The 8,241-nt window shown below is 29.6% G+C and overlaps 1 long non-coding RNA gene across 1 annotated transcript; it reads right to left on the bottom strand.

Annotated features, from left to right (window-relative positions):
• Nucleotides 1–3,385: 3,385 nt before the first annotated feature.
• LOC111621163 lies at nucleotides 3,386–4,613 on the bottom strand. The gene is made up of 2 exons (XR_002756017.1): nucleotides 4,489–4,613; nucleotides 3,386–4,152 (listed from the first exon to the last, which is right to left on the bottom strand). It is a non-coding gene; the product is annotated as an uncharacterized LOC111621163 (long non-coding RNA).
• Nucleotides 4,614–8,241: the final 3,628 nt, after the last annotated feature.

Raw genomic sequence — 8,241 nt, 5'->3', positions numbered from 1 at the left:
ATTATGCAATTTAAATTGTCCTTACTCCTTAGTATTGGAGTGTATTATGTAAAAGGACCGCTGCAATGTGTAAAAAGTCTGTATCTGTATGAATGTGTAAAGAAAGTGTTCTTCCACCTCCTCCTCACAACATCTGACTACCCGGCATAATTGGTGTCTGCTCCATTTTCATTTTTTATGGTACTGTACGGTTATTTTATGTTGCGGAACGAATTATATGTTTTAACATGTATTTCTATGGGAAAATGCGTTTCGTATAACGGACGTTTCACTTAACGGACGTGCACCTGGAACGGATTAAGTACGTTGTACGAGGCACCACTGTATGTCGTGAATTAGAAATATTACAGGTGGTTTTGTTGTTATAATAATATAGTTTCGATAGTAAAAGTTTATTATTAAAAATACACTTAAACCTCGTTTTTCGAACTAATATGGTCACGAGGAGAAACCGAAATTACAATTGCTCCAACAAGCTTCTTGACAAGAGCCGGCCACAGAATACAGAAGGACCAATGGGCAACTCCTTATACTTTCATCGTTAAAAAAATAAACGGTTCGACCAATCAATGACACAAGTATTGATTCAAAAGTAAGTGGCGCCTTGTGTCATTAGACGTCACAACACGAATCATCGATGATGTTGCTATTTAAATTAGATTTAAATGCGCGTGCTGAAAGATATTAATTCCGTGTTTGGTACACAACTCAGTTGAATTTAAAAGAAGTTTATTAAAATTGTATCCGAGATTTCATGTTAATGGTGCTTATATCAAATTAATTAATTACATAATAATCACAATAATTTATTGTTAAATCTGTAATTATTTTGTTATTTTTCATTTGTACACAATTGGAATTTCGCACTATATTTAACAGTAGTCTATTGATTAAATGCAAGTACTTTTAAAGAATATCTAAAAGTAATGAATATAGCTGAAAGTAAATAAAGGCTATATGTTGGATGAGAGAAACGGATTAATCCATTTTGTATTGTTTTTTTTAAATTGCTTAGGTTTTAGAACTACTTTTACGAACAGAATTGTGTTTGAAAACCGAAGTTTGACTGTATATTATCTACTTATGTGATGATATTATAGTGCATAATTAGGAATCATCGTTAGCGCTAATAGCCAGTTATTTTGTCATGTTATTAGTTTCAGTTAATACGAAAACGCTACTCCTACAGCTACACAGCTTGTACTCGTATGTATGGATATAACAATAAAACTGTGAGAGAATTAATCATTATGAGAAAACGCATTATTTCTTTACACATTGTTTACGAAAGTGGATGTTACGTTTATCGTTTTGATAATAATAAAAATCAAGTTACTTTCGCACATGGCCTTATCTGTAATTCAGATCGACATATGTTTGTCTCCCTTCTCTGCACACGTCGCACGTCTGTGTTGGATAGAGAAGGGGTTAATTAATCGTCGGGATTAAAGTCTTGTAATTTACAAATATTTAAATTGGATCGTTCATGCCAGACACGAAAAAAAAAACAGGAAATCTGCAAATTTGAAAAATTTGTTTCAAATTTTTTATTAGGCATTGTCGACTATGTAATAGAATACCTAATGTCGACTATGCAATAGAAGTCATTTTCGATGACTTTGTCTTTCAGAAAGACGATCGTCTATTCCATTAGCATACTAAGATGCACGATACGCGTGAATTAAGCGTTGCAATAAGGACGACGTGAAGAAAACTCGGAAAACAACACTTGGCGACGTGTGAACCCACGACAAGACCTGTGTTCAGAGATTTGATCACTGGTGGACTCACGATTCATTTATAATAGTGAACCAATGAATAGCTATAAACACTGTAATTATCTCAAATGTTGTAGCTGTTAACTGTAAATAGACAAAAAACAATTTTCGTTGTTTTTCAAACAATAAAAATCGTTTCTACATATATCTTTTACATAAAACGGGATTTCCCGATAAGAGTAAACTGTCATAATTTTTGTATCGTGTAAAATATCGTTATTTACAGGTAATAAGTAGACTTAATTCGATATTTTCTTCGTGTATTGAAGTGAGCGGCATTTTGAAAAAAATAATAATAATTGTGTCTTTAAACATAGAAAGAACATTTAAAAAATGCGTGTAAAGGGAAAAATGAAGATGGACTCAATTATATGTATAGTCCGAATAGAAATGTAATTTTTCTATATGTGAATTCGTCCTGGCCATTACTAGAGGTCTTTTTTAACTCATTTTTAACACAAATGAGTTAAAGAATCAGCCAGAGTTACGACAAAATATTGCTTTTTCCACCCAATTCATCGAATGTAAACATGCACGCTCGTGTATGGCAATATCTTAACTGTGTAGAAACGCGCCACACAACACCCGGTTCCAACAGAATGTTTGTGTATTTTTATAAATCGTTTTAAAATTTCCTTATCGATCGATGAGTGACGGCTTTTTCTTTAATAAATAGATTGCTCGTATTAATTGTACAAATTTACTTTTTTATATTTTAGTATAACTAATGTCTACGTATTATTGAATGTGTTTAATGTGTGCGAAGAGAACTATACAAAAAATATATTACCATAGTATTAAACACATTTCAACTGTCATATTACGATCTATTTCGTCTGCTATACGAATCCGAATAACTAAAATTATTATTACATTTGTATACAAGTAAGTGTCTATTTCTGTTTGTTTATATTTCGTGTAATAAATTTTAAAATTTTTCGATTATACTTTGTAATAAATTGAACAGTAAACACTTGAAAGGCACATTAATTTATTGTTTGAAAAACGCAACACAAAAGTTGACTTTTAGTTGCAATCAAGATTATTATTTTTAAGAATATTAAAAATAAACCTAAGATATAATATTTTCATAGAGAAAAACAAGCATTTTAATGACGTCTTCCCGAAGGGCCACCTTGTTAATTCTTCATTANTTTTTCGAATATACTTTGTAATAAATTGAACAGTAAACACTTGAAAGGCACATTAATTTATTGTTTGAAAAACGCAACACAAAAGTTGACTTTTAGTTGCAATCAAGATAATTATTTTTAAGAATATTAATAATAAACCTAAGATATAATATTTTCATACAGAAAAACATAAATAGATAGTAAACGGTGTGCATTCCAACTCTATTTCTTAAATTTTAACAAAAATTCCATTGTTTGAACAAATTGAAGTAACACTTTGTTGAATTTATAAAAACGAAAAAACTTCGCGGAGGCCTTAAAAGTTTCATTAATATCAAGCTTTTTCCTTCATCAGTAGGAGTATTTGTTAAATCACATTCATTATTTTGTTTAATCAAATCACACTTTGTTTAAACGAAATATTCACGAAGGCGAACAGATTTCTGTTTGACTATTCCAATGGCCATTTTCTTGCTTTCTTCCCTTCTAGAGACAAGCATTTTAATGACGTCTCCCCATAGGACCATCTCGTCAATTCTTCCTTATATGTTTTTCATTCTGCCCTTGGAAAGACAAGCATTTTAATGACGTCTTCCCGAAGGGCCACCTTGTTAATTCTTCATTATACCTTTTTCTTTCTTCCCATGTAGAGACATGCATTTTAATGACGTCTCCCCATAGGACCACTTCGTCAATTCTTCCTTATATCTTTTTCATTCTGCCCTTGGAAAGACAAGCATTTCAATGACGTCTCCAGAAAGGAACACCTTAACATTTTTATGAAACTTTTTAAAAATGTGATCTGTAGAATTTTGAAAGTTGATTCGAATTTTTTTTAAACTTTTCATTTTATTTTTTCCTTAAAATTTCATTCGAACATTGCACGAATGTAGTAGAAGTTATTTTTCGCTCTGTATTTATTTAAGCATTAATAATTCAGCCGAAAGTACAGAGCAGATGATACCAGGGCGCCTGCCGATTAAAGTTGCACACCGGATTTTTTCACCAATAAATTTTGTAATGTGCCTTCGTTATAATTATAGAAACGATAAATTTTCCTAATAATATGAAGTAAAATATAACTGTTTTTTCTTTTTTCTTTGAGTTTAACGGAATGAAACCATTAAAATATAGACGATGTACATTCCGCCATTTTACTTTTTTCTTTTAAAACAACAGCAGATGAGAGATGGAATTCTACGGAAGAATTCCACAAAAACATCCAAACATTTGGTCGTTTCCTGCAAATAATAAAAATATTTCGTAAATAAAATAAAATGTTTGTTAAAAAATAACATTACGAAAGTGATGTTATTTTCCAATGAATTAAAAATTTCCTATTAAAAAGACACGAGTTGTTTTCTGTTGATTTTATAAAAATGGATAAATATGAAAAGTAAATTTAGATGTTGGACATTTAGAAAAGGACTTTAATCAAACTAAACGGATTTTATCAACGACAAGCACAAATGATGAAGTGTTTGCTTGTAACAGGAAACTCGTTAATAATTGAGTATTTTAATTTGTCTTTTGCAAATTTTGGTTATTCTCAAAGTAATTCAAATTTATTTTCTTACTTTATCATCATCATCCGCTTCACTTTTGTATGGAAATCTGCCATTTGTATTTCTTTTCTTATCCAGTCGAATTAATTTTCCTGACTGTTTATTTTCTCCCTTCATCTCGTTGTTTTTATTTTTTTTTACGAAAATCATTTAAATTTTTACTTTTATATAATTTTATATCAAACACATTCATTATGAAAAATGCATTAGGCTAATAAGTTTATGTAAAAATATATTTCTATATTTTTATATTAAGTGTATAGGAAATCAGAAAGTAGTATTATTGTGTAAACAGTGAGGTAATACAATATAATTACTATGTAAGTAAATGTCAAATCGAATTTCTTACCGATATCTCTTATTAAACAAGTTACCGTGCAAATTTCGGTTTGTAATGTTTACATATCCACAGGTATTAAATGAAACAGACGTGAGTACACACACACATATTTCGTTTCTTTACTTTTTCTGTATGGAGGTGTCACAACCATTTCAAAAACGTCAAAGGTCAAATGTGACCCAATTCAAATATTATGACAGACAGAAGAATAAAATTCATTCAATTATATTAAAACTATTGGAAATTTCTCGACATATACTTTGAATGATGATAAATTAATTTTCGATTAAATTTCATACGAGAATTGACCAAGACAATGAATGATTTTGTCAATGTTAAGGTCGTGTTTGTGGCAATTATTTTATTTGTTGGTTTACTCCTAATTAATCATGTTTACTGCTGAATATTTATATAATGTGGTTGAAATTGTTAGTTAAACAGTAACAAAAATCATTATCAAAAGTGTTTTTGACGAAATAAATGGAATCTTTGTAGAAATGAATGATCTGTTTTTGAATTGTTTCGAATACAATAAACTACGACATACAACACACGTGAAAGAGTGCAAATGGATAACTAATATTAAGTTTTATAATTTAAATAAATTTAAACAGAATGAGTTTAACATTAAAAGATTTCTTAATAATTTTTAACAAATTATTTTATAATTCTTTATAATCTGTTTGTAACCTCACCTTCATTCAATTTAATACTGACGTCATCGTCTTCATTTTCCTCATATATTATTTTTTTGACCAATGAATGCTTCTCTAGAAATATAAACTCTTTCTTCAAAGGTCTGTTTTCACAAGTAGTAGTTTCCAGAAACCAGAAATCACCCTCCTCTTCTTCATCGGAATCCTGTAAAAAGTAAAAAAGTTTTCATTCCTGATAGAATAATCTTACAATAGTCGAAATGTTCTTTTATTACTCGAAAAACATCATTTATTAATTAATAAAGAATTTGCAGTCATTACAATTAACACTTTCCATAAATTGTGCATTTCTCGTGTTATGTTTTTCAGTTTTAAACCTTTAGATAATGAGAATTATTAAATTATTTTGAATTGAACTTACAGAAGAATATAATTCTGATTCTTCCGGAAAATCTTCATTAATATCTGCCGTCAGTTGAATGATTGCATTTACTAAAGTTTTAAAATAATCTTCCGCACCAACATCGTCTTCACGTGCGGCGTGTTCACTCGTATTATTTCCATCCATTTTACAATTAGAACCTAGAGAATAAAAGTAAACGCAATAAACACAGCAATTCGTAAAAGATTTTCGAGTGAATTTAATAATTATATAAGAATTTGAAACAGGTAAAGAAAGAAAGAATATGACAAACAGTTTACACCAAATAAACAGATGAAATCCTTATTGTGGAAACATATTTTGGAAATTTATTCCATTGAAAATCCACAGCAATAGCAATAGCAAATGCACAGGATTTAGCAAAAGTAAACTTATTTCTGTCATAAATATTACATTATGATTTGATATTATTAATTGTGTGGAAAGTGTATATTGTTACAATCCTAAAATCAATACAGTAACTGATATGCAATATTGCTTACTGAAGAGTTATTCCCGGTGAAGTAAATGACTGGATGTTTATTAATGGAATTGAATATTGAGAAATTGGATAAAATGCGGAAACGAAATAATAAATTGTTATTTATTTGAAGAAAATACGTTTAATAATATAATTGTCTCAAGCAGAAAATGAATGCAAAGTTAAATATCGTGAATAGCACTAAGAATAGGCTATATACGCCGTTCTTATCATTCTATAACATTCTTTTCGGATTTTTAAACATCTGATCGAAAATTACTCTTAGTTTTATGTTTGTACATTGATTTTTGAACAATTAACATAATTATACAATAAAAATGTACTTTAACTTACTCATTAAACTTTTTTTCAATAAAGAATCTCGCATTCGATATCACCGAACAAAAAACGCTTCGACAATGGCCGAAAATCTATTATTACTATCTATTGTTTACGCAACAATTAGAAACGTGCTTACGTCACTTTAATTACGGAACGTGCTTAGAATTACGTATCAGAAGTAATTTTATTTCTGAATTTTTTTTATGTTTTTGTTTTTTGATAGGTAATTACAAAGAAAGACGTGAGCGATTTACTTCAAAAATGCTTCTCGAGAACATCATTTAGAGTCAATGTGGTCATTATTTATGCGTTATATGCATGAAAAAAAACCTGGAAAATTGTACGTGGCCAGTCCATCGATAATGTGCGAAAATCTGTCTCTGTCTCAGAACAATTTTTTCTTCATACATTCATTGCATCAACACAATGAGAGAAGTTCTATTTCTTTTAAATTTCTTCGCAAGATTAGCAAATTCTTTTCTGCTTGGAAACTTTACGTAATCTTTTGTTAACACATGCCAAATAGCTTGACAAATTTCGTTAATGTCTGTTTTCACAGTCGTTAATGAAATAGAAAAAGTGTCAAATTGTGTTCGAATCGGAAACAACGTTATATCGAACGTTTGTTTAGTTCAAATTCAAAATGGAATTTAGAACATATTTATTGAATTTTTTAATTTTTAAATTTTAAATTACTATTATAATTTAAATTAATATCTACAAAAAAATTAATGCTAGAACTATTTAACATTCAAGATTGACAATTGTCCGATAGTGTTGTAATTATTACAATGTGTTTTTACTCGTTTTAAATTTATTTTACGTCTCTGGCATTAACGCATTTATTTCTATGTTTAAAAAATCTGAATTTTGTCGTTATTCGTGGCTGTAGAAGGTGAGTGTACTTCATTAACGATTTTAAATTTCTTTTAACGTACAGAAGTTTCTTGTACGTACCATTTCGGATTACTTACAAGACCCTATTTAAAATTATCAAACGAAATCCGTGGCTCGAACTCGAGTGAGTCACAGTTCTGGCATATGATTTTTAATTTTCATAAATAAATTCGCCACGACTCATTTTCAATTTTTTTTATTATTTCAAAGATGTATTATGCTACAACATGTTTCTATAAATAGAATAATGTCGATCATCGAGGATAAACTACATTCGTATCAAGTCTTACAAGTGTTTGTTCTGTAATAAATTAACCAATAAACGGCGTTTGCTATGATGGAATAGACAATTCTTTTCAGTTAATACAGTAGACCCCCCTATAACATGGATTCTTATAATTAGGATTCTTATAAGACGGCGAAAAAATTGCGACGGTATCCGTAAACAACGGTAAAAAAACTCTTATAATTACGTGTAACGTCATCGGGCAGCCGAACTACTTTCCGCCGTCCAGCGCCACGCTACGGACAGTTTAGGCGGGTAAATTGAGTTTACTATCGTCTGTACAGTATTATATATAAATTAGATACTGTACATATAATTATATATTAATTATATATAAATTAG

This window comes from Centruroides sculpturatus, unplaced genomic scaffold (genome assembly GCF_000671375.1).
Source record: "Centruroides sculpturatus isolate CEXI.00-Female unplaced genomic scaffold, Cexi_2.0 scaffold132, whole genome shotgun sequence".
Lineage (NCBI taxonomy): Eukaryota > Metazoa > Arthropoda > Arachnida > Scorpiones > Buthidae > Centruroides > Centruroides sculpturatus.
This window is presented reverse-complemented; position numbering and strand designations above follow the sequence as displayed.